The sequence below is a fragment of the Rhinopithecus bieti genome, unplaced genomic scaffold (assembly GCF_001698545.2).
Source record: "Rhinopithecus bieti isolate Rb0 unplaced genomic scaffold, ASM169854v2 scaffold_39971, whole genome shotgun sequence".
In the NCBI taxonomy this organism is placed as follows: Eukaryota; Metazoa; Chordata; class Mammalia; order Primates; family Cercopithecidae; genus Rhinopithecus; species Rhinopithecus bieti.
This window is the reverse complement of record NW_016816590.1, coordinates 390,132-414,286: the sequence shown is the minus strand read 5'-3', so window position 1 is coordinate 414,286 and position 24,155 is coordinate 390,132. Positions and strand designations below refer to the sequence as shown.

General features: G+C 44.7%; 1 long non-coding RNA gene across 3 annotated transcripts; it reads left to right on the top strand.

Moving 5' to 3' along the window:
• Positions 1–241: 241 nt before the first annotated feature.
• On the top strand, positions 242–22,037 carry LOC108517195 (uncharacterized). Of its 3 annotated transcripts, none has more exons than XR_001882035.1 (4): positions 242–309; positions 659–813; positions 18,700–18,748; positions 21,554–22,037. It is a non-coding gene; the product is annotated as an uncharacterized LOC108517195 (long non-coding RNA). The 3 variants fall into 3 exon arrangements; XR_001882034.1 differs by lacking the exon at positions 242–309 and adding an exon at positions 354–558; XR_001882033.1 differs by lacking the exon at positions 242–309 and having other exon boundaries at positions 354–813.
• The last annotated feature ends 2,118 nt before the right edge of the window (positions 22,038–24,155 follow it).

Genomic DNA, 24,155 nt, shown 5'->3' with positions numbered 1-24,155 from the left:
GTGTTGCAGCCCACACACAGTTGAGAACCAAGGTGCTCCGGAGGGGCCCCAGGACTGGTGATTAGGAGGCTGACCTCCTGGCCCATTTCTGTCTTATTCTTAGACAAACCACTTCTGCTCTCCAGGGCTCATGGACTCCGCACTACAGACGCACGAGTCGATAAAAGGGCCATTGCCGCGCTGCCAGCACTAGGTGGCGCCAGTGTCCAGATGATCCGCACTGGCGGCGCGTGGGACCGTCCAGCGCTATGGGCTGAGTCCGACCAGTAAAAGGAACAGCCCTTAGTGTCGCGGTGGTCTCAGCCTTCGGTCTGCCCCCTCCCCAGACCCCCCGCGTGCTCCCACTTCCCCTACACCCGGCACCTCTCACGCTTTCCAGGGATGCGGTTCACCTGACAGTGCTCTGCCCAGGGGGTGCTCGGGTCCTATCCCCCACGCCGGCTCCCCCAGCCCTGCCGCGGACCCAGAGTCAGTCTGCGCGGTCCTGAAAGCAGCTCCCCAATCCGCACTTCTTTCTCCTTCGGGGTTTGGGTTGTGTCTGTGGGCTTTGTTTTCCAGGTGTGTCTCAGCCCTCCAGTTCAGAAGGCGGTGGCTGGAGGGAAATGACCTTGGCCTTCTGGGGGGTCACTTGACCCAGGGCCCTTAACATATCCTGCAGGTCCCTGGCCGTCAGGTGCCCCTTATCGGCGTGACCTGGGCAGGCTAGCTAGCCTCGTTGGGCCTTGTTTGGGACCAGACTACACCTACTCTGCGGTGAGGATTTACTGAGGCAGCCTGTAAAAGGGCCCTTCCCAGTGCCTGGAACAGAGACTGGTGAGTATCATTCATTCACTCACTCATTCACTCATGCCAGGATATGAGCGGTTCCCACCCTTACTCCCGGGCGAGCAGGGAAGGTGCCACCCACTAGACTTTCCTTTGGTGGCCTGGGAGTTTCTGACACCTCACGGCAGAGAGCGGCTCTGCTTCCTTCTCCGCAATTTGGGAAGGTGCTGCCGAGGCCTTAGCTGCCACGACGTCGTGTTTGGCTTGGCAATAGGGAGGCTTTCTTGTCCTGGACTTGGCTTCTCTTCCCATTTCAGTTATGGGTTTGGGCCTTGCAGCCACTGGGAGCAGCGCCCTGTTGTCTGGAAGGTTGTTCTGTGTCCCATCTCCCACTGGCACACAGGCAGTCACGGCGGCAGGTCAAAGGGCCCGGGCCAGAGTCTCCAGGTTGCTGCGGCCTATGAGAGTGTGTTCAATGCGGGGGATGGCTGACCTTTCAGCCTGATTGGTTTCAGAACTGCAAATAACAGGAGTGATTCATGACCCTCTAGTGGACCCTGCTATCTGTAACTAGAATGTGGATTTGGGTAGGAGGAGCCCTTGGTTGGTGAAATAGAATCAAGCTCCTGTGTGTCTTGGGGTGGAGGTTGGAGGGGAGCCCCTGTCCAGTGCTGTTGGTCCTTGGTGGACCTCAGAGCTTGGCCCACCCAGTGGTGTCTCCAAACAGAAATGGAAACCCAGCTTCTTGCCTGGGCTCTTTACCCTTACATAGGAGAGCCCCCTTGGGGGCCCAGCAGGGGAGATGGGTACAACCAGACCTACCATCAAGACCATGGTGTCCTCATATACTGTGAGGATTAGAAGAGATGCTACTTGGGACGGCTCCCGACCAGGCGCGTGGTGTATAGGAGCTAATCAAGCAGCTCCTGGCTCCCTTCCCCTTCTCCCTGTAGCTCTAGTAAGATGGATGGAGGCCAGAGAATCCTTTCTTCCTCTAGAGAGAGCCTGGGGACATCTGCACCTGATGGTCAAAAGTCTGTTCTCGCAGGTTTCCTAAAGGGAGCCCTGGTCTGGGCGGTACTGGGCCTTCACCTCACTCCTGGTGCGTTTGTTTATTGGCAAAGTGACTGCAGGGAGGTCACAGGGCCCCTGTGAGCCTTGGTTTGGGCTGCCTGCTGCCTTGTGGGTCCCAAATTCCTTGCCAGCTCTAAGGATGCATGATGAAAGGGAAGGCTGCCCTGCGCTGCATAATGGCATGATTGGGGGTGGCACCGCACAGCCCAGTCTCCCTGTGGTGTAAAGAAAATCACTTTCACCCCTGCTAAGCTTCAGTCCTTACAGGCAGAGTAAGGAGAGAGCCGATCACGAAGGCCACCTGTGTCTCAGCTTGCCAGCTCGGAACACACAAGTGAGAATCAGTGCAGGACACCTGTTGTGAACCCTGACTGTGCATTAGAATTATATAGAAAGGTTTTCTCAAAATTTCCGGCTGGGCGCGGTGGCTCACGCCTGTAATCCCAGCACTTTGAGAGGCTGAGGTGGGCGGATCACCTGAGGTCAGGAGTTCGAGACCAACCTGCCCAACATGGCAAAAACCCATCTCTACTAAACACACAAAAAATTAGCCGGGTGTGGTGTCAGGCACCGGTAATCCCAGCTACTCAGGAGGCTGAGGCAGAAGAATCACTTGAACCTGGGAGGCGAGGCGGAGCTTGCAGTGAGCCGAGATTGTGCCACTGCACTCCAGCATGGGTGACAACAGTGAAACTCTGTCTCAAAATAAACAAACAAAAAACAAGCAAAACAAAAATGTCCATGCCTGGGCACCTGAGACCTGTTAAATCATAATCAATGGAGTGGGGCCATAGTTTTTAAACTGCCTTGGAGGGTTTTAATGAATAGCCAATGGTGAGACCCACCTTGGAGCCTCATCTCTGCTTGCAAATACCATGTATTTAATGCCACAGGTCCCCTTGCTTTCCACATCCCCTGGGAAGGGTTCTTCACCCTTTCTTACCAATCAGAGTGACCTCACCTAGGGTATCTATTATACTCAATGGATCTGATTTGTTGGAGCACACTCACACCTTTTTGTCGTGTAGCACTTTAGGCCTTTTAGAAAATAGTTATTTTCATTAAAATAAAATTGTGTATATTTATAGTATACCACTTGATGTTTTAACATATGTATACATTGGCCACTATAGGATATTCTACAGCTATAAACAGGAACAAAATCATGTCCTTTACAGCAACATGGATGCAGCTAGAGGCTACTATCCTAAGTGAACTAATGCAGAAACAGAACACCAAATACTGCATGTTCTCACTCATAAGCTAAACATTGGGCACACATGGTGTATTAGTCTGTTCTCACACTGCTGTAAAGAATTACCTGAGACTGGGTAATTTATGAAGAAAAGTTTTTTTTTTTTTTTTTTTTTTTTTTTTTTGAGATGGAGTGTCACTCTTCTTGCTTAGGCTGGAGTGCAATGGCAAGATCTCAGCTCACTGCAACCTCCGCCTCCTGGGTTCAAGCAATTCTTCTGCCTCAGCTTCCCAAGTAGCTGAGATTACAGGCACCCATCACCATGCTTTGCTAATTTTTTTGTATTTTAGTAGAGATGGGATTTCGCCATGCTGGCCAGGTTGGTCTTGAATTCCTGACCTCAGGTGATCCACCTGCTTCATCCTCCCAAAGTGCTGGGATTACAGGCATGAGCCACCGCACCCAGACAGAAAAGAGGTTTAACTGACTCACAGTTCCACAGCATTAACAGGGAGCATGACTGGGAGGCCTCAGGAAACTTACAGTCATGNAAAAGTTTTTTTTTTTTTTTTTTTTTTTTTTTTTTGAGATGGAGTGTCACTCTTCTTGCTTAGGCTGGAGTGCAATGGCAAGATCTCAGCTCACTGCAACCTCCGCCTCCTGGGTTCAAGCAATTCTTCTGCCTCAGCTTCCCAAGTAGCTGAGATTACAGGCACCCATCACCATGCTTTGCTAATTTTTTTGTATTTTAGTAGAGATGGGATTTCGCCATGCTGGCCAGGTTGGTCTTGAATTCCTGACCTCAGGTGATCCACCTGCTTCATCCTCCCAAAGTGCTGGGATTACAGGCATGAGCCACCGCACCCAGACAGAAAAGAGGTTTAACTGACTCACAGTTCCACAGCATTAACAGGGAGCATGACTGGGAGGCCTCAGGAAACTTACAGTCATGGCAGAGGATGAAGGTAAAGCAAGCACATCTTCACGTGGCGGCAGCAGAAAGAGAAAGCAAAGGGGGAAATGCCACACACTTTCGAACAACCAGATCTTGTGAAATCTCATTCACTATCATGAGATCAGCAAGGGGGAAGTCGGCCACCATGATTCAATCACCTCCCACCAGGCCCCTCCCCTGACACGTGGGAATTACAATTTGAGATGAGATTTGGGTGGGGACACAGAGCCGAACCGTATCACAAGGACATAAAGATGAGAACAACAGACACTGGAGTACAAAACAGGGGAGTTATGGGGCAGGCAAGGGTTGAAAAACAACCCGTTGGATACTATGCTCACTACCTGGGTGATGGGATCAGTCGTACTCCAAACCTCAGCATCACACAATATACCTTTGTAACAAATCTGCACGTGTACCTCCTGAAGCTAGAATGTAACCAAAAAAATAAAATATGTATACATTGTAAAATGGCTTAATAAAGCTAATTAACATAGGCATTGCCTCACATACTCCATTTTTAGTGGCGAGAATACGTAAAATCTACTCTCTCAGCAATTTTTAAGTATACAGTGCATTGTTGTTAACCGTAGTCACCATGCTGTGTTTGGCCTTGCTCCTCGCAGTGCGCTGCTGCTGGACAGGGAGTAACCTGGGAGCTGGCTATTCCGAGCCCTTTCCCCCATTCAGATTGCCAGATGATTCATAGGCATATTAAAGTCTGAGAAGCTCTAGTTTAAAAAACAGATCTTTCTTCTCTCTCTTTCACATTGTTTTTAGTGACAAATTTCAAATGTACAGTGGAGCTGAAAGGATTTTACAGTGAATATTCCCAAGCAATTCCTTTAGCCCCAACCCAGCCTTTGTAGTGGGCAGAGTTCTGGAGGAGGCTCCTTGGAGGCAGCTGCAGGCAGTGGTTCTCCGCAGTGCCTATTGCAGATCCTGGTTCAGGAAATCTGTGCTCTGGGTGACCATGTGTGTATTAGGGGAACGCCTGCTAAATGCATGTTTTTATGATCTATGCAACTCCCTTCCATTGCAGGGAGCTCCAGTAGTCTGATAAGTGTTCTTTCCATCTTTGAATCTCCAGGTCTCTAACAATGCCAGCACATAGTAGGTAATCAAAATATATTCCTTGAATTGACTCTCTATCCCCCAGCATGAACAACGTGGCATGAGTAATTGATTCTGGGAGCAGATAAGTTAATTAGTTTCCCCAATAACAGTTAATATGAATTTGGTGAACTGGAGAGAAACGGAAATTGACTAAGTCAAGATAATTTCGTCTTCCTAATGAGCTGTTTGTGCCTTCATTTTCTAAGGGAAGCTGGCAGGTATTGCCCTTCCTGGCAGATTCAATCTTTTTCAGAACATCAAAGACAAGTGGAGGCATTGTGTTTCGACTCTGGGTTTGCTGATGAAGAAAACGGCTCCCTTTACCAGAACTGGTCTCATGTTATATTTTACTGGGGTCATATTAGGAAAGGATGGAGGATGAAGAACCCTGTGAAGGAGTCTTCTCTACAATCCACCTCCTTTCCATTCCTCCTTCCATCCAGCACGGGGGAGATGAATGGGCTGTGGTTATTCTCAGAATTGTCCTTGGCACAATGGCTGTCCCTCTACCCTCAGCCATGAAGGCATGTCTTCTGCCTAAAGTCTTCTTCGTCCTCTAGAGCCCATAGCATGTGTCATCTTCTCCAGAAACCATCCTGCAAATCCCCACTCCCTCCTGCCAAATACGATTGGTCCCCCTCTCCCTGGGGCTGCCACAATGCCCTCCACTTTCCTCTCACATCTTCCCAGTGTGCATGCAATCAGCACTCATCATCTGTGCTCCTCATTCCAGAGTCAGAGCTGCTGAAGACAGGGGGGACATCTTTTATTCTCTCCAGGTTTGGAAAAGGGCAAATGTGGTCCTACCACCGTCCCACCTTCCATAAGTGTCCAGTGTGCTCCCTCCTCACCTACCTGAATTTCAGGCACCTTGGAACTTGCTGGATTGCCTCCCCCAGCCCCCGGTGGCATCTAAGTGCTCATCTCATTCTTCCTCAAACCCACCATCCACGCTTGGCATTTCCTGGATGGAGCTTTTGCTCATTTTACACAAACTCGTTTACAAAAATGTCAAAATATTTGTGGCCATTGGAAAGAGATTCTGACAGAGACAAAAGCCTCTGAGATCCAGTTTACAGAAGGGCACCCCCCTTTCACCATGCAAAGCACCCAGGTCGACCATTCACCCTCTTCTCTACATAATAGTCTAGGTGTGGCTGGATAACTGGGGATATATTTCCTAACATAGATGTCAGGCTGCTCTGTTTTGTTTTATTATATACATAGTTTCTATAAATTATAGGTGTGTATTTCCCTCCATCCCCCATATAAATACACTAAGGGTAGATAAAGACAATTACAAATCTGCCAGCTAGATCTGTGCAGGCAGGAAGCACACTAAGAGTGGGTAGCTGAGATCAGCCCGCGGGCTACTGTGGCTACAAGGATACAGAGGTAGAGGGAGCTATGGTACAACACAGTGAAGGGGGACACTGGCCAGAAACCCTAAGAAGGTTGAATTGATTTTCCTTCTTTTAAATTTAAAAGTTTTGTGGGTACGTAGTAGGTGTTTATATTTATAGGGTACAGGAGATATTTTGATACAGGTAGGTAATGCATAATAATCACATAAGGGTACACCGGGTGTCCATTACCTCAAGCATTTATCCTTTCTGTTACAAACAATCCAATGATGCTCTTTTAGTTATTTTAAATGTATAATTAAATTATTTTTGACTATCGTCATTCCATTGTGTTAGCAAATACCAGGTCTTATTCTTTCTAACTACTTTTTTGTACCCATTAATCATCCCCACTTCCTTCTCCCCACCCCCACTACCCTTCCCAGCCTCTAGTCACCATCCTTCTACTGTCTATCTCCATGAGTTCAATTGTGTTAATTTTTTGCTTCCACAAGTAAGAAAGAATATGTGAAGAATATTTGTCTTTCTGTGCCTGGCTTATTTCACTTCACATAATGGCCTTGACTTGGCCTTCTAGATCCCCCATCTCCTGTCAGATGAAGCCTCTGGTTTATCCCCTAATTATAATGCAATGCTAGTAGGACCTAGTAAAGAAAATAGCAGAGCGGGGTAGGACATGATGTGGAGAGGGCAGAGGGTGGGGAGGAGGAAGCAGGTGGAGGAAAGAGGGAGCCAGACCTCTTCATTGATGTGAGCAGGGTGTCCCCTCATATCTTTGAGTCTTGGCCAGAGTGCTGCTGAGCTTTTCAGGCCCCTGTAGAGTCAGGGCTTTCAGAATAGAGTGAAAAGAGTCCCTGCTGCAGGACTCAGCTAGGGAGTGGGGAGTGGGGCCGGGAATGTCCTGCTGGTAGGGTTGGGTGAGGCCCTGCAGGCTGCTTGGTCTCTGAATCCTGGCCAGGGTTTGGGGAAGCAGAGAGCCAACAACATTCAGTTATGTTTTCCTCATCTCCCTGCATGTTCTCATTTCCCTTCCTCCTAGTCCAACAAGTAACTGTCTCTGTGTCCATTGTTTCAGGGAGATTTGTGGCAGGGGGGGAACTGATCAGCAATTTGTTTAGACTTTTGTATTCTAAAAGTCCCTGTCCTTAGGGAATAGCAGAGGGGCTGAAAGATGATGGGAGGAGTCTTGTGGGAAGCTTCTTGCAGCATTGGTGGTGGTGGTCTGGGGGCAGACCTCCCGGGTGGCTCCCCTGGGTTCTTGTGGAAGCCCAAGAAGAATGTCTGCCTTCCACACTCCTTGACCCAAATGCCTACAGAACTCTCGCATCAGTGAGCAGAGGGGCCCGCAGCACCTCTGTTCGCCTCCTGATTCTTCCCGCGTGGGTGCTGTAGGTGATGCTGTTATACACCATCCGGATCCCCCTTCCCACTGAAGGATGGATTCCTTGGCTGCTGGGGGTGCTGCCCGGATACTGATATTGGCTGAAGAAATCTTTCTGGTTCAAGGTCACGCTCTTTTCCAGGGACAGCTGCATCCAATGACAAGTAGGTACAAGAGTAGGAATCCCAGGATCCTTTCACCACAACTAAAGGGCCATGAAGTTCCCCAGCTCTCCGTAGGTGGGCTGAGGCTGTGGTTGAGACTACAGAGTAGCACAGCTTCTCTCTCTGCTCAGTTCTGCACCTTCCTTTCTCCTTTCCCAAGGGTTGACCTAATGAGCACTTCCTACTTAACTTCCTGCGTGTAATCTCGCTCAAGGTTGATTTTAGGGAACCCAATCTATGACAGGTACAGAAACTATTTCTCTCCTATGAGAAAAACAAAACTGCAGGGCAATGATGCAGGGGTGACCATGGCTGTTGACGTCCGGCGGCATCCTAGGAACAGGACGGCCTGGGGAACACAGCCTTTTCTGATGGGGATACCTGATGCCCGACCCCTCATTTATGGGTGCCCTAAGAATATGTGGGTCCAGGGTTGGCACATCCTACAGGTCTTACAAGAAGCTGGACATCTGGATTTTTTAAAAATGTGAAATCTCTTGATTAAAAAAAATCATTATGTGGGTCAAAAAAGAACAAATGCCTCTGCAGCCCGCATCAGAGGTGTGGGTTTTTAGATCGTGACCCTGAGTCCAGGCAGACAGGGCCAAGGCAGTCTCAGAGGAAATTCCACACCCAAATGCCACATGTACAAGGCCCTGCGGATGGTGGTCAAGGACCACAAGGGTGACCTGTACCAGTGAGACTCCTGTGGCTCACACTTGGCAGGTGCAGACCAAATCCCCAGAAAGACTGAGCTTCAACGTCCCACCAACTGGAGGAATGGGACTGTGAGTCAGAAGTCAAGGGGAGTGATGGGAAACAGAGAAAGCAGTATTCTCGTTCACCTGAGTGTGTGACTCAAGATTCCCTCTACGTAGATTGATGCTACCGGAAGATTTCCAGAAGCTGAAAGCTGCTCCCGTTACAGAAATCTCCACTCCAGAGGGGCTAAGTCACTATGTATAAAATATCAGGGTCTATGAAATCTCATTCAGTTAGATTTAATTGCATTAATACTACTATTCAATTCTGCCAAAGGTATGTCTGAGATTGTTTTTTCTAATAACACAAAGAGCTCAAGTCTGGATGAGTTTAAAGTAATAACCCTTTAAAACATATGATTGAATGTGGCCCTGCATGACACCAAGATCTGGGACGGGGAAACTCAAAGTTGATGTTGATGGCATTAAAGAAATGGAAATAAATGGTTTCTTTCTTCCTCCCCCATAATTTATTACAGCATCTAGATATTTTTGTGAATGATTAGAAACCAACTGTTGTCTAACCCTTCTACTTCAGACCTTCACCTCAAACGGCATGTTTGTTTCAGGCTGGAAGGTACACATGGAACCTCACCATCCTGCACTTCTCCATCAAGTGGAACCTAGTGTGAGGTGGTCTAGTCATGAGCCCATCCAAGAGTACGTCAGGTGAATCAGTTAAGAATTTAGGCTTAATTCGTCTTCGCACCCTCGGGCCTAGCACAGCACTTAGTACAGGTAAAGGTCATCATTAACAGAATCCCCTGGGTCACTGAACGTAGGACCCTGGTCTAGGGCTCTTATTGATTTCTTTTTCTCCCTTGTCTCTCACATCCATCCATTCTGCTGTGGAGCCCAGTGATGCCACTTAGGACAGGTTTCTTGGGTCTCCCTCCCTAAGCCTCTCTACCTGGACTATCTCAGAAGCACCCACCCTGTCGCAGGGCACTGTCCCATACCACCCCCGTGGCTGCCAGCAGGATCTTTCTGGAACACGAAACAGGCCTTGTTACTTTGATGCTTAAGAATCTTAGAAGATACTTCATTGACTTCCAGCCGAAGCATAAACTTCTCAACAAAGCGTCAATGTTTTCTCCACCCAGCCTCAGTCAGCCTCAGTTCCTGCCCTAACCATCCTGCTTCTCTCTACCCAAGCTCCTCCAGGTCACCTGGAGACCCAGCTGGAGCTGGGAATAGGATTCACCCTTTGAGGAGGCTAAGATCTGGGCTTTGAAGTCAGAAAGTCCCGGTAGTGTGTCCTGCCACTTTCCAGCTGGGCAACCGGGCAAGTTAATGACCTTTCTTAAAGCTCCCTGTCTCCTTTCCTGGAAAACCCGGTTGACACTCCTGTCAATGCCCATATTAATGCCACTCTTTCTAATACTACTTGCCACCCAGGTATGTGGTGAGGATACAGTGAGATTAAAAAGCCTTAGTAGAGTGCCAGGCACAGGGTCAATGACGAATGAATGCAGGCTGAGCAGGGAGGTCTGGAAGGGGTACGCAAGAAAGAAGCTAAGAGTGGCTGTCCCTGGTGGCAGGACTTTGAGGAGTTTTTTTTTAAGTGCCTTCATCATATTTTATGTTAGAATATTGTAAGGTGTCCTACAACATGCAGGTCTTATCAAGCAGGAGTTGAGAACGATTTCCTCTCTGGAGCCTCTCTAACTGTCCTGGACAAAATGTGTCCCCTACCTTACACCTCTGTTAGTGCTTTGTACCTACTGTAACCTGGCCAGCGCAACAGGTAATCCTTCATTTGCCCTGCCTGCAGTCCACACTGGGCAGTACCCAGGAACCGTGTTTGTGTGGGTTTCAGTTCGTCCAGGACTTTGCACAGCCCAAGGCATCAAGTGCATGCTTGTTAATTTGACTTGAACTGAAGGCTCTCTCACTGCTGTCAGGTTTTGCTTTCCATGGTTTCAGTTACCCATGAATCTCAGTCTGACAATACTAAATGGAAAATTCCCCAAATAAACAATTCATAAGTTTCAAATTTCATGTCATTCTGGATAGTGTGGTGAAGTCCCATACTGTCTTGCTTTATCCTACCTGGGACACAAATCCTCCTTTGTCCAGGGTGCCCATCCACAATGTAGATGCCACCCACCTGGCAGTCACTCAGTAGTAGCTTCTGTCAGGTCGACTGTCAAGGTGTTGCAGTGCTGGGTTCTGGTAATCCTTATTTCATTTAATAATGCTTCAAAGTGCCAGAATAGCGCTCTTCTCTCCCTCTAAGCCCTCTGGTCCTTTGTGTGTGGCGGGGGAGTTCCAAGTGCAAGGAGGACTTTCCTGATCATGGCAATTCGGATATGCCAAAAAGAAGTTGCAAAGTGCTTTCTTTGAGTAAAAAGGTGAACGTTCTCAACTTAATAAGGAAAGGAAGAAATCTTGTGCTGAGATTACTAAGATCTATGGTAAGAACAAATCTATCCATGAAATTGTGAGGAGGGAAAAAGAAATTTGTGCGAATTTTTCTGTTGCACCTCAAACTGCCAAAGTTATGGCCACAGTCCATGATAAGTGCTTAGTTAAGATGAAAAAGGCATTACACTTGTGGGTGGAAGGTTTGAGGAGAAATCGCAATTGATGGCAACAGGTTGCACCAGAAAGCATTGAGCTGATACCAAGGCTTGAGCAAGGGATTTGCTGAAACAGATGACGCCAAACCATTTACTGCAAGTAAGAGATGATTACATAGATTCAGGGGTAGGTTTGGACTGAAAAATACAAAAATTGCTAGAGTTGCTGCATTTGCAAATGAAGAAGGTGCTGCTACATTTCTGGCAGAGTTGGAAGTTAATTAAGGAGAAAGGATATCATCTAAAGCAAGTTTTCAACTGCAACGAAACTGGGCTCTTCTGGGAGAAGATGTCCCGTAGAACCTACATTCATGAAAGTGCAAGGGAGGCACCAAGGCCACAAAACATGGAAGGACAGATTGACTCTGGTATTAGGTGACAATGCTGTAGGGCATATGATAAAGCCAGGTGTAGTGTACAGAACGAAGGATACACATGCTGTCAAAAAACAAAGCCAGGCCAGGCACGGTGGCTCACGTCTGTAATCCCAGCACTTTGGGAGGGTGAGGTGGGCGGATCACAAGGGCAGGAGATCAAGACCATCCTGGCTAACACGATGAAACCCCGTCTCTACTAAAAATACAAAAATTTAGCCAGGTATGGTGGTGGGCGCCTGTAGTCCCAGCTACTCGGGAGGCTGAGGCAGGAGAATGGTGTGAACCTGGGAGGCGGAGCTTGCAGTGAGCCGAGATAGTACCACTGCACTCCAGCCTGGGCTACTGAGTGAGACTCTGTCTCAAAAACACCACCACCACCACCACCACCACCACCGCCACCACCACCACCAACAGCAAAAAGCAGCAATAGACAGTGCAACTGGCCATCCTGGGTCTGATTGCTATGAAAAAGAAAATGTTGATGTTGCATTTTACCTCCAAAATACAACCTCATTGCTTCACCCTCCTGACCAAGGCATCATTCATTTTGTCAAGGTCATGTACACTTGCCTGGTACAGTCATGTACTATGTGATGGACATTTAGATGAACAATAAAGGAAATACATGATGGTGGTCCCATAAAATTATATTGAAGCTGAAAAGTTCCTATTGCTTGGTGATGTTGTAGCCTTGGTCACATCATGGTGCAATGCATTACTCACATTCATCAAAGCTGTAGTGCTGTTGGCGCAAACAAACCTACTGTGCTGCCAGTCATAAAAGTCTAGCACAGGCAACTATGCACAGTATGTAATACTTGATAATGATAATAAGTGACCATGTTACTGGTTTATGTCTTTATTATACCTTTTATTATTATTTTAGAGTTTGCCTCTTCTACTTATTTGAAAAAGTTAAGTGCAAACAGCCTCAGACAGGTCCACTGCAGAAGAAGCCATTGTCATCTAGCAGATGACAACTCCAGGCATGTTATTGCCCCTGAAGACCATCCAGTTGGACAATATATGGAGATGCAAGACAGCAATGTTGGCAATCCTAGACTCATGCAGGTGTTTGTGTGTTAGTTTTTTTTTTTTTTTTTTTTTTTGAGGTGGAGTCTCGCTCTGTCGCCCGGACTGGAGTGCAGTGGCCAGATCTCAGCTCACTGCAAGCTCCGCCTCCCGGGTTTATGCCATTCTCCTGCCTCAGCCTCCCGAGTAGCTGGGACTACAGGCGCCCGCCACCTCGCCCGGCTAGTTTTGTATTTTAGTAGAGACGGGGTTTCACCGTGTTAGCCAGGATGGTCTCGATCTCCTGACCTCGTGATCCGCCCGTCTCGGCCTCCCAAAGTGCTGGGATTACAGGCTTGAGCCACCGCGCCCGGCCATGTGTTAGTTTTTAACAAAAAAGATTAAAACTAAAAAAAAAAAAAGAAAGAAAAAATCTTATAAAATAAGAAAATATTTTTGTACGGCTGTGCAATGTGTGTTTTAAGTTAAGTGTTAATACAAGAGTAAAAAATTTTAGAAAAATTAAAAGTTTATAAAGTGAAGTTATAGTAAGCTCAGGTTAATATATTATTGGAGAAATGAAAGTAATTTTAAAATAAATTTAGTGTGGCATAGGTGCACAGTGTTTATGAAGTCTGCAGTAGTGCACAGTGATGTCCTAGGCTTCACATTCACCCACCACTCATTCACTGACTCACCTGGAGCAAATTCCAGTTCTGCAAACTCCATTCATCATAAGTGCCCTCTTCAGGTGTGCAATTTTTTATCTTTTATGCCCTATTTTTATTGCACCTTTTCTATGTTTAGGTGCACACATACTTACCATTGTGTTACAATTGACTGTACTATTCAGTACAGTAATGTGGTACAGCTTTGGGGCCTAGGAGCAATAGGTTATACCATACAGCCTAGGTGTGTAGTAGGCTCTACCATCCAGATCTCTGTAAATGCACTCTATGGTGTTCATTCAATGGTGAAATCATCTTATGACACATTTCTCAGAACGTATCTACAGCATTAATCGGTGCATGACTGCATTTGATCAGCAATGGATGCAGAACTTAATCTAGACATACTGAAGTGCAACCATTCACTATTGCTAATGGGACAACATTCATCAAAGCTGCAATGGATGAATTAAAGCCAGAAATTGCAAATGCCTGCTGGAAGAACTTAGAGAGCGAAGTCACAAATGATTTTAAAGGCTTCTTTGGGATCAGTGGAGAAGTTAGGAATATCATTTGTGCAGCAGGACAAGTTAGTGGAGAAGGGTTGCTAACATGCTTGCTGAAGTGGAAGAAGATATTGAAGACCATCAAGAAGTGTTAACTGATGAGGAATTGGCTGAATTTTGAGTCATCTGCAGAGAAAGATGAAGAAAAAACTGAAGCAGAACAAGCAATGTGGTCATAATTGAAATTTGCTGAAGAGTTTTAAATTACACAGACATTAAAGGACAAAATTATGGAATATGATCCCAGGATGGAATGCAGTGTTAAAATTGCTCATATTCTCAACGAAGGATAACAACCTCTGCGGCAACACTTCGATGAATTGAAAATAAAGAGAACAACTGATTGTAATGTTCTTCTAGCAGTTTATGGCAGAAAAACAAAAAACAACCAAACCCTTCAATTCTCAAGGATCCCCAAACATCAGCATTGTCTGCTCCTGATGCCCAGCAAGCTACATCATCATGGCTCAATGCCTTGGGATCACCCAAAGCAGGTGATCCTCCTTCTGATGTATCGTCAGAAGGGCAGTAGTAGCCTAACAATACGTCACAATGCCTATGTCATTTGCCTCACTTCATGTCATCCCATAGGCACTGTATCATCTCACATCACCATAAGAAGGGTGAATGCAGTACAGAAAGACTGTACAGAAAGAGAGAGAGAAAGGGAGACCATATTCACATGACTTTTATTACAGCATATTATCATAATTATTCTGTTTTATTAGTAGTTGTGGTTGTTAATCTCATATTGTGCCCAATTTATAAATTAAAGTTTATCTCAGCTAGGTATGTATAGTAAAAATGCATAGTATAAATTAAAGTTTATCTCAGGTAGGTATGTATAGTAAAAATACATAGTAAAACTGCAATGCCTGCAGTTTCCGGCATTCATCGGGGGTCTTGGAACTATTCCCTGCAGATAAGGGCATACTACTATATACAGTTTCAGCAGACATATTTTCTTCCATAAATGCACAGAAAATCAAGATGTTCATTGTTGAAATGCCTTAAGGGCTCGCAGGACGGCAGTAAAGAACAGCCAGCCAGCTGCGCAAAGAGCCTTTGGAGGGGTTCTTCTCTCCTTCTAAGCTGTCTGGCCCTTTATGGGAGCTGGGGGAGGGGAAGATTTCCAAGTGCAGCAAGGACTTCCTGGAGTTTCTAAACACAAATCTCTGATGTAGAGCTGTCAGGGCACCTGCTGCTCCTGTGGCTCCAGCTGCTCCCACTCCTTCCTGAGAAGATCTCCCAATAGCCCAACTCTCCGCGGCTCAGTGTCCAGCCTAGGGGGCTCATCTGGGAGCAGAGTCTTAGGCTGTCTGTGAGGGATCCTCACTTGGGGCAAGATGTGCTGATTCTTTCCAAGCAGGACACGCTTTGGTTTTAATCCTTAGTCTCAATGGACACTTTCAAAAAACACGTATTCATTTTCCTATTTTGGCAAGTAGAGTATAGGTAGAATATACTGAATGAAATTTAATCCCTTTAAAAATTCTCTTTGGGTTATCTTATGATTCAATAAGATTCCTGAAATTAAAATCCTACATAAATATGTATTAACTTAATACATATTAAGGTATAACATAGTAAAGCACGTGTAATTGAATTAAAGTGTAACACAGTAAATTTAATTATTATAAATGTAATCAAGATATAACATAGTAAAAATATGTCAGTTGTGTCAGTCTTAAGCAATGGATTTTAAACTAAGTCATCATTTGTGCAACCACCATTCAGATCGAGATATAGGACAGCTGAACATTCTGGAAGTTTTTCTCATGTGCCTTTCCAATCTATCACCCCAGCCCCAAGGTACCCACTCTTCTGACTACCATTTATGAATGGTAAAAGATATTTAGACTTGAACATTTTTCTTCAGAAAGTGTCTTGTCCTCTGTAATTGTCTTGTTTTAGAGCCAAAGTCATCTTGTGAGTTTTACGGCTTTTGACATTAAGAGCCATGTTGCTTTTCCACAACTACAGGAATAAGTGCTGCTTTGAGGTTTTGGGATTTGAATGTTCTTTCCAGCTTTGATTTGGCTCTATCTGTGTTACTGTTGATCTGGCCACAGGAGAATGCTGGAATTTGAGATTTTTCTGTAGATTCTTCAGCTAGATGATCCAAGTTAAAACAATACAAGTAAGTCCCTCTTTTGACAATAGGTTTTAATATTAAAACATATGTTCTATTTACTTATTCTGTAAAGGATTTAAGATAACTTAAACAGAAAAATATAATATGTCATAGTGGGAACACAAAATAGATGTAAAAGAAGAAAGGAAAGAAAACAAGGCATAGAACGGGTTAAGAGCCTTCCAAATGATAAGCACCATTTTGAGGTTCTTCATATTTGGATTTCCAGATAATACTATAACCTTTATTAACTTATTTAATTATAAACTATCAATCATCAAGATAATTGAAGTTTATCTTAAATGGACAAATGGCTTAGAGAAAATGTTCTTATAGAAATAGACTAAGTTTCTCTACAAATATTCTCAGATGGGAAGTGTTCAGAAGGCATTGATCCCACCTTCTGCTGAGTTGTTGGAAAAGACAAATAATAACTACTTTGGGCATAACTATCCCTCATAATAGAAGGCAACAGGCCCCTTTGCTTCGTGTTGGAAAATTCGCTCTGTTACAGGTGGAATGTCTCTCCCCTCCAAAACTCATGTTTGTTGAAGCTCAGTCTCCAGTGGGGCAGTATTGAGAGGTGGGGCATTTAAGAGGCAATTGGGTCATGAGTGGATTAATCCATTCATGGGTTAATGAATTAATGGGTTAATGGATTAATGAGTTATCATGGGAGGAGAACTAGTGGCTTTATAATGAGAGGAAGAGAGACCTGAGTTAGCATACATTAGCATGCTCAGCCCCCCACCATATAGTAGCTGGCACCATCTGGGGATTCTTCAGAGAGTCCCCATCAGCAAGAAGACTCGCCAGATGAGGCCCCTCAATTTGAGAATTCTCAGCTTCCATAACTGTAAGAAATACATTTCTTTTCCTTATACATTCCCCAGTTTCAGGCGTTCAGTTATAAGCAGCAGAAAATGGACTAAGACAACCTGTTAATCAGAATTCCTCATAAGATGATCTTTGAGATTTTTCATACTTAGAAATGCTGCTCCCACTCTTGTGGGTTGCTGGGAACAGGGGACAGGTCTGTCATCCTCACCATGTTATCCCTGGCATGTATCATAATGTCTGGTGTGTACCAGGCCTCTGGTGAATACTGCTGGATGTTGGGTAGAAGGCAGGTTCCTCATTCCTTGCAACAAGAGGAGCCAGGAGGGATCTGCCCCAGCACATTGCTCTTCTCCCTCACCCCTGAGAGCTCTGTGAGAGACTTCTCATCAACATGAACACATCTGTGCACATCTGTTACTAAGCACATTAACATGCTTCTCATTTTGCTTTTTATCACAAAATGTGGTCCAACAGACAGGGTTCTTATGACATAAATGCTATTGCCCTAACTTTCTTAGAGAAAGACCTATTGTTCCAAATACTACACAAAATACATATCTAGGAAACCGTTGTGAGGTTTTAGTTGCCCTAACAAAGAGCTTCCAAACTTTTTGTGTAGAATGTCCTGGAAACCATTGAGCACCTCTAGTTTTCCTCGTAGAAAACCCCACAGTTAAAACTGTTGCTGATATGCAGACACTGAAAATGGGCACACTTTTGTGTATTGCTGATTGCCCATTCAATCCTACAGAGGAAACACCTACTTTAAATCTCCTGTCTCCCTCACACATGTTGTTATAAATTATGGTCAAGATCGTGTCTCTCCACCCGCCCCAACCAAACAAAAATAGAAGGTCTGCTCATGAAAACCCTGCTCTCGTTGCTAAAGCTCTACGTTAAATAAAGGCAGCGCAGAGCGATTTCTACTAGGTGCTCTGATGCATCTTTCAGTTCCTTTGCTCACCCGCTCCTCGCAGCGCTTGTTGTGCAGTGCCACATATCTCCTGTAGATGGCTCTACCTCCCTATTAGCGCCTTCTCTCCGGAAGCGACTGCCAAGTCTTTCAGCTCCAGTGGTAGCTCTAATGGAGTTTGAGCCAGGGCCTGTGAAATGTAGCTCTAAACCTCGCTGGCCTAAATGTTAGTGGATGCTGCTTATGCAGAAGGGTAAGCCATGGGACATTTAAATAAGGGGAGGCCTGAAAGGTCCACTTGGTGGGATGTCCTGATGGGTGGCATGGTCTGGCCTCAACGGAGATGCGCCGACCTGAAGTAACTCTGGGTAAAGCTGTAGATTCTATGCTCTCTTTGGAGCATCACAAAACATTTAAAAGCTCTGAGAAATTCTGTAGGAAGAAATCTGGTTAACTTTGCTTAACTCGGAATTTTATGAACTCAGGACCTGCTCATACCAAATCAAATGGTATTCTGTGGAATAAAACTCCTGGAGGTGATGTCTACAAGATTTCTGAGGGTGAGGACAAGAAGCTGGGGTTTCTGTCCTTTCCTGGGGTGAAAGAAGGGTGCGGCAGAGGCTGCCCACCTTTGGCAACTCTGCCTAGTGGCCAGGGTTCACAAGGGGTGCATGTGTGCGGCTTGCCCAACACAATTTTTGTGGAAATTGCCCAATCCACCCAAAATTTGGGAAAAAGAAAATCCAATTTATTGGGTGCCTTATCTGTGCCAGGCACAGGGCTAGATTCTTTTATATGTTACTAATATATTGTTTATGTCATCTTCTGCATAGATACAATCTCCACTTCACAAGTGAGAAGACTGAGGAACAAAGTGATAGGGTAAGTTGCTTAAGTTTGCAAGATTTAAACCTGTCAGCCTGTAAGGCTCTTACTTTGTATCTTGCTGTGTTTTCAATATATCCTACTAGAGAATTATTGAGAGCATTTTAGTAAGGAGGTAATTCAGGTTTATTTCACTCTTCAGCAGCCTGTAGAGATATAGGGAAGAAAAGTGGGAGACCCAGGGAAAACCCCAGCAGCACCGCTTCCTGGCTGTGTAGCTTTGGCCAAGTTGTTGAACATTTCTGAGTTCTGATCACCTCTTTCATAAAATAAGAATTTCTTATGGAGGATTAATTAGAACTAACAGTATGGACTAAATACACCATCAGTGCTCCAAACCATCTGTGTAGTTGGATGAGCCAGTTCTTGGCATCTCCACTAGCCACAGGCAAGTGCGGCCACTCACATTCTCTGCGGGGCTCTGAAGCATTAGGTATGGAAGCCAGTCCTGGGGTGACAGAACTCAGGTGGTCTCTTTTCACAACCCCTGAGGATGTCAGAGCCTTGGATGCTTGCCAGAAGCAGGTCAGAGAATAAACCCAAAGTAGTGTCTCAGTTATCAGAAGTCAGAGCTAAATTTAGGATACAGCTGTGAAAGTGAATACTCAACAGGCTCTGTGGAGTAGGGCTAGAGATTATCTGGCAAATTTGATTAATGTGGACAGGCTATGCAGATAATTTGTTCAGTTCTCAGCCAAATAGCCCCTCTTTCTCCTGAATATTTTTCTTCCCCAAACCATCATGAACCTCACCTCTGGGATTCTTCTCATATTCATTGTCTTCATTTGCATGGGTGTTTTTTTGCAGGAATTATTGAATATTTGCTTTGACTGTGCCTTTCACTGAGAATGAAGCTTATATATTGGTGACCTTGGGGTGCTGTTCAGCCCTTTGAATATTCCATTTGGCCCACAGAGGTTAAAAAAAGTTGAGCTTTCAGTAGGAAATTTGGAGATTTCACAAAAAAATTTAGGTTCCTGCTTTCTCTTGAAGACACAGGAGGATGGAACCATGCAGGGCCGGCCACACAGAGGTAGCTGCTGCCTCTTCTCAGTATTCCTTGGTTTCTTCTGTCTCACCACGCCTATCCCCACATTCCTGCACTCACACCTCCTGGGTTCTCTCATCTGTGTTCTGCTGTGCAGATTGCCACCCCTGACTCCAAATGCATCCACATGAATGAGCCCAGATATGTCCTTCTTCATGATCCAGAAATGAAAACCTACATTGAAATAGATCCTTGACATTTATCCCTTGTTTCCACATTCAGTGGTTAGTGATTCCCCAGTGAATGGAATCTACAGGTTCCGAGTGACTATCACACTGCTGCTGAGATTTTAGCCTTTGGACTCCATCTTGTACTGACCACCACCCCTTCATGGCCACTCACCTTGGGAAAGAACTCATCTCATGTACTCATCTACCCAGCTGGATGCAAGAGGGTAATTGGGCCCTTCCCCTTCTGTAGTCTTCACTCATATCAACCAGGGTGCACCTTTCCTGATGGGGCTTTATTCCAGAAGCATCTGGATAAGGTAGAAATCAGATTTCTTAAGGGAAGGAACTGGTTCCTGTGGTCTTCATATCCTTACATCTGCACAGGGATGCATACTGGTGTTCACTGAAAGATGGATTAATTCAACTGGTTTGCTAATTGCAAATGAGAGTGGGGGAAGATTGTCAAATTTAAGACCAACTCTGCAAGTCTGTCTGGATTTATGTGGGTAAATTAAAATATAGAATTTGAGTTAGTTTGATATAGAGTAGTGGTTCTCAAAGTGCCATTGACTTTATTGCAAAGATGATAATTATTTGCAGCATCTAATTATAGTTTGAGGAGGCCACATTGAATTTTGAGATAAAAATAAAGCTGGCTATAGTTGTCATTGTAGTTCTGGTCACTAGATGTTTCTTCTAGGCCATTGGTTCTCAAAATATCCTTCCTGGACCAGCATCATTAGCATCACCTGGGAGCTTGTTAGAAATGCACAATTGGAGGCCCTACCCCAGACTTAACTGAAACAGAAACTCTAGGGATGGGGCCTAGCAATTTGTGTTTTAACAAGCCCTCCATATGGTTCTGATTCACACCCAAGTTTGAGAACCTCTTGTATAGAGAGATCCCTAAATGAGAGGCAGCAAACATGGGATTTTGCATTAACTTTGGCGTTAGATTTTAGACAATCCGTGCTCTTATCCATGCAGTCAGGCATTTAATACACAGATATATGAAGCGCTTACGTGTAACAAGCACTGTGCTTGCTGCTGACGTTGTAGAAGTAAACGAGACAGACGCTGTCCCGTTCTCACAGAGCATGTAGTCCGGTGAGGGATAGACATGGACCTCAGTTTTGTCACCTGCACCTGGATCAGTGGTTTTGAAGCTGAGTTCTGCAGAGCCCCAGGCAGTGAGGAAGGCTCTTGAGTTCTGCAGGGTTTGGGATGGAGAAGGAGGCTAAGGGATGGGGCTGTGTCCCCACCTTTGGATTAACCAGAACACCTCTACTTTTCTTTTGTATTTTAGAGTTCCAACTAAGACTGAATTTGGGGGGAAAAAGGAGTTCTGCTGCTAAAACGCTTTGAATACTACTAGGCTAGACAATGTCTTAAGCACTCTCAGGTCTAAAATGCTAAGAAACAAAATGCGGCACTAGCATTTTTTTCTTTTAGGTCATGAAAAGTGGAGAGAAACATCTTTAAAACCCCATTCAACATTACACCCATTAGATGGCTATTATTTAAAAAAATAAAGCAACAGAAAATTACAAGTGCGATGGTTAATTTTCTGTGTCAACTTACCAGGGCCATGAGGTCTCCAGACGCAAACATGATTCTGGGTGTGTCTGAGGTGTTTCTGGATGTGATTAACATTTGGATCAGTAGAGTGAATAAAGCAGATTGCCCTTCCTCATGTGGCTGGATCTCATCCCATGAACTGAAGATCTGAAGAGAACCAAAAGGCTGATAAGAGAGAACTCCTCCTGCTGGATGGCCTGGAGCTGGGGCATTGATCTTTTCTTGCCCTTGGACTTGAATTGAAACATCAACTCTTCTTTGGTCTTAATCCTGCTGGCTTTTGGACTGGAACTTACAAACGAAATGGGGCACTAGCAAATATGTTTTTCTTCTAGGTCCTGAAAAGTGGAGAGGAGCAACTTTAAAAACTATTCAACATCACACCCATTAGATGGCTATTAAAAAAAAAAGCAATAGAAAATTACAAGTGTGATGGTTAATTTTCTGTGTCAACATGCCTTGGCCATGAGGTCCCCAGATGTTTGGGCAAACATTATTCTGGGTGTGTCTGAATAATGACTTCTATTATTATATTTATTATATAATGTCTTTGTTATATGTCCTGCTGGCTTTTGGACTGGAACTTACAAAATATGGCACATTGCCTTTCCTGGGTTTCCAACTTGCTGACTATAAATCTTGGGACTTTTCAGCATCCATAACCATGTAAGCCAATTCCCTATAATAAATCTCTTTCTCTGTATGTATGTATGTATGTACAGATATATACATACAGAAAGATAATGTGTGTGTGTATATATATATATTCTCTTTATATGTATATTGTCTCTATACACATGCAGACACACACACACACATACACACACACACACACACACACACACACACTTTCTCTATATTAATCAGAGCCCTAATACAGGTGCATTGCTGGTGGGAATGTAAAATGGTGTAGCAGCAGCTATGGTTCCTCAAAAAGTTAGAGAATTACCATATGATCTAGCAATTCCACTTCTGGGTATATTTAAATCCACAAAAAATGAAAAGCAGGGACTTGAACAAATATTTGTACATCCACATTATAGCAGCGCTACTCACAGTAGCCAAAAGGTGGGAACAACCCAAATGTCCGTTGAGGGATGAGTGGATAAATGAAATATGTCATGTATAATAGAATATTACATAGTCATAAAAAGGAAGGAAATTCTGATGCATACTACAACATGGATGCACCTTGAGGACATTATGCTAAGTGAAATGAGCCAGTCATGAAAGACAAATACTGCCTGATTCCACCCATATTAGGTATCTAAGGTAGTCAAACTCAGAGAAACAGAAGGTAGAATGCAGTTACCAGGGGCTGGAAAAAGGGGAATGGGAAATTATTGTTTAATGGGTACAGTTTCAATTCTGCAAGCTAAAAAAGTTCTAGAGATGGATGGTGGTGATAGTTACACAATATCGTGAACGTATTTAATGCCACTGAACTGTACCTTAAAATAGTTAAAATGTTATATATGTTACATATATTTTACCACAGTAAAATAAAAACTCATCCTGCCATTTGCCTAAAAAAGCCAGTTTCTTCGTTCCTCCCCTTTCCACCCTTTCCCCATTTCACTTTGTCTGCCTCCATCCAAGCTTTTTCTTGGAGATGCTTTTTTTTCCTGTATTTTTAATAATTTACCACTGAGAAAGTCAATACAAATGAAATCACCTCAATCACTAGATGGGTGTGACAAAATACTCTAGGCAGTGGCTGAGAATGGCAGATCATGTCCGTCGACCAGAAGAGGCTCATGTCATTGCCTGAGTTCGCGCTGCTGAACTTGATGAGGGAGGATGGGTATGATCTGCAAGACAAGATTCCAAGGAAAATCATTGTAAACATGGCCAGAAGAGCCAGACAATTATAATCTTTTAGGGCCTTAGGTATTTTCTCATACAAACCAGAGAGAACTGCTTCATAGTTTGGTAATCTCAGCTACATGGTGGTATGAACACTTTAGCCCAGTGGTTCTCAAACTTTAGTACATGTCAAGCTCTTCTGCAAGGTTTTGTTAAAATGCAAATTGCTGGGCTGTACCCCTGATTTCTGATTCAGTAGAACCCTTGGATGGGGTCTAATAATGGGTATTATTATTAGGTAATGCTGATGTTGATCTAGGCCCACACTTTGAGAACCACTGCTTTGGGTGGATTCATTTATAGCTGACAAGGAAGTTCCATTTACAGGTGAGGAGGAAAAAGCCAAGAAGGAGGATGGTGTATGCACAGTGCAACATGGAGGGTGAGGGTGTGATCAGCCCAACCTGGATGTCAACGTCATTACTCTCACCACTGCTGTGGTTGAGGGATAAGTCACCTAATTTCCTCATCTTTAAAAATGCAGAATTTCTATATAAAATTGTAGAAATTTTGTGTGTATGTGAGACTCCTGGCACCATGTTCTGTTAATGGTACTCCATGAATGGTGTCTACCATATTGTTAAGTTACCCTTGGGGGAGCTATGAGGACAACATATGGGGATGAACTGTGGAGGCCCAAGGGGAGGGGGACCTGGAAGAAGAAGGGGAATAGTGGAAGGGGTGGGGAGAGGGGAGAAAAAATCAAATCCATAGTTTTTCAAGGGCCTGGCCTTGGCCCAAG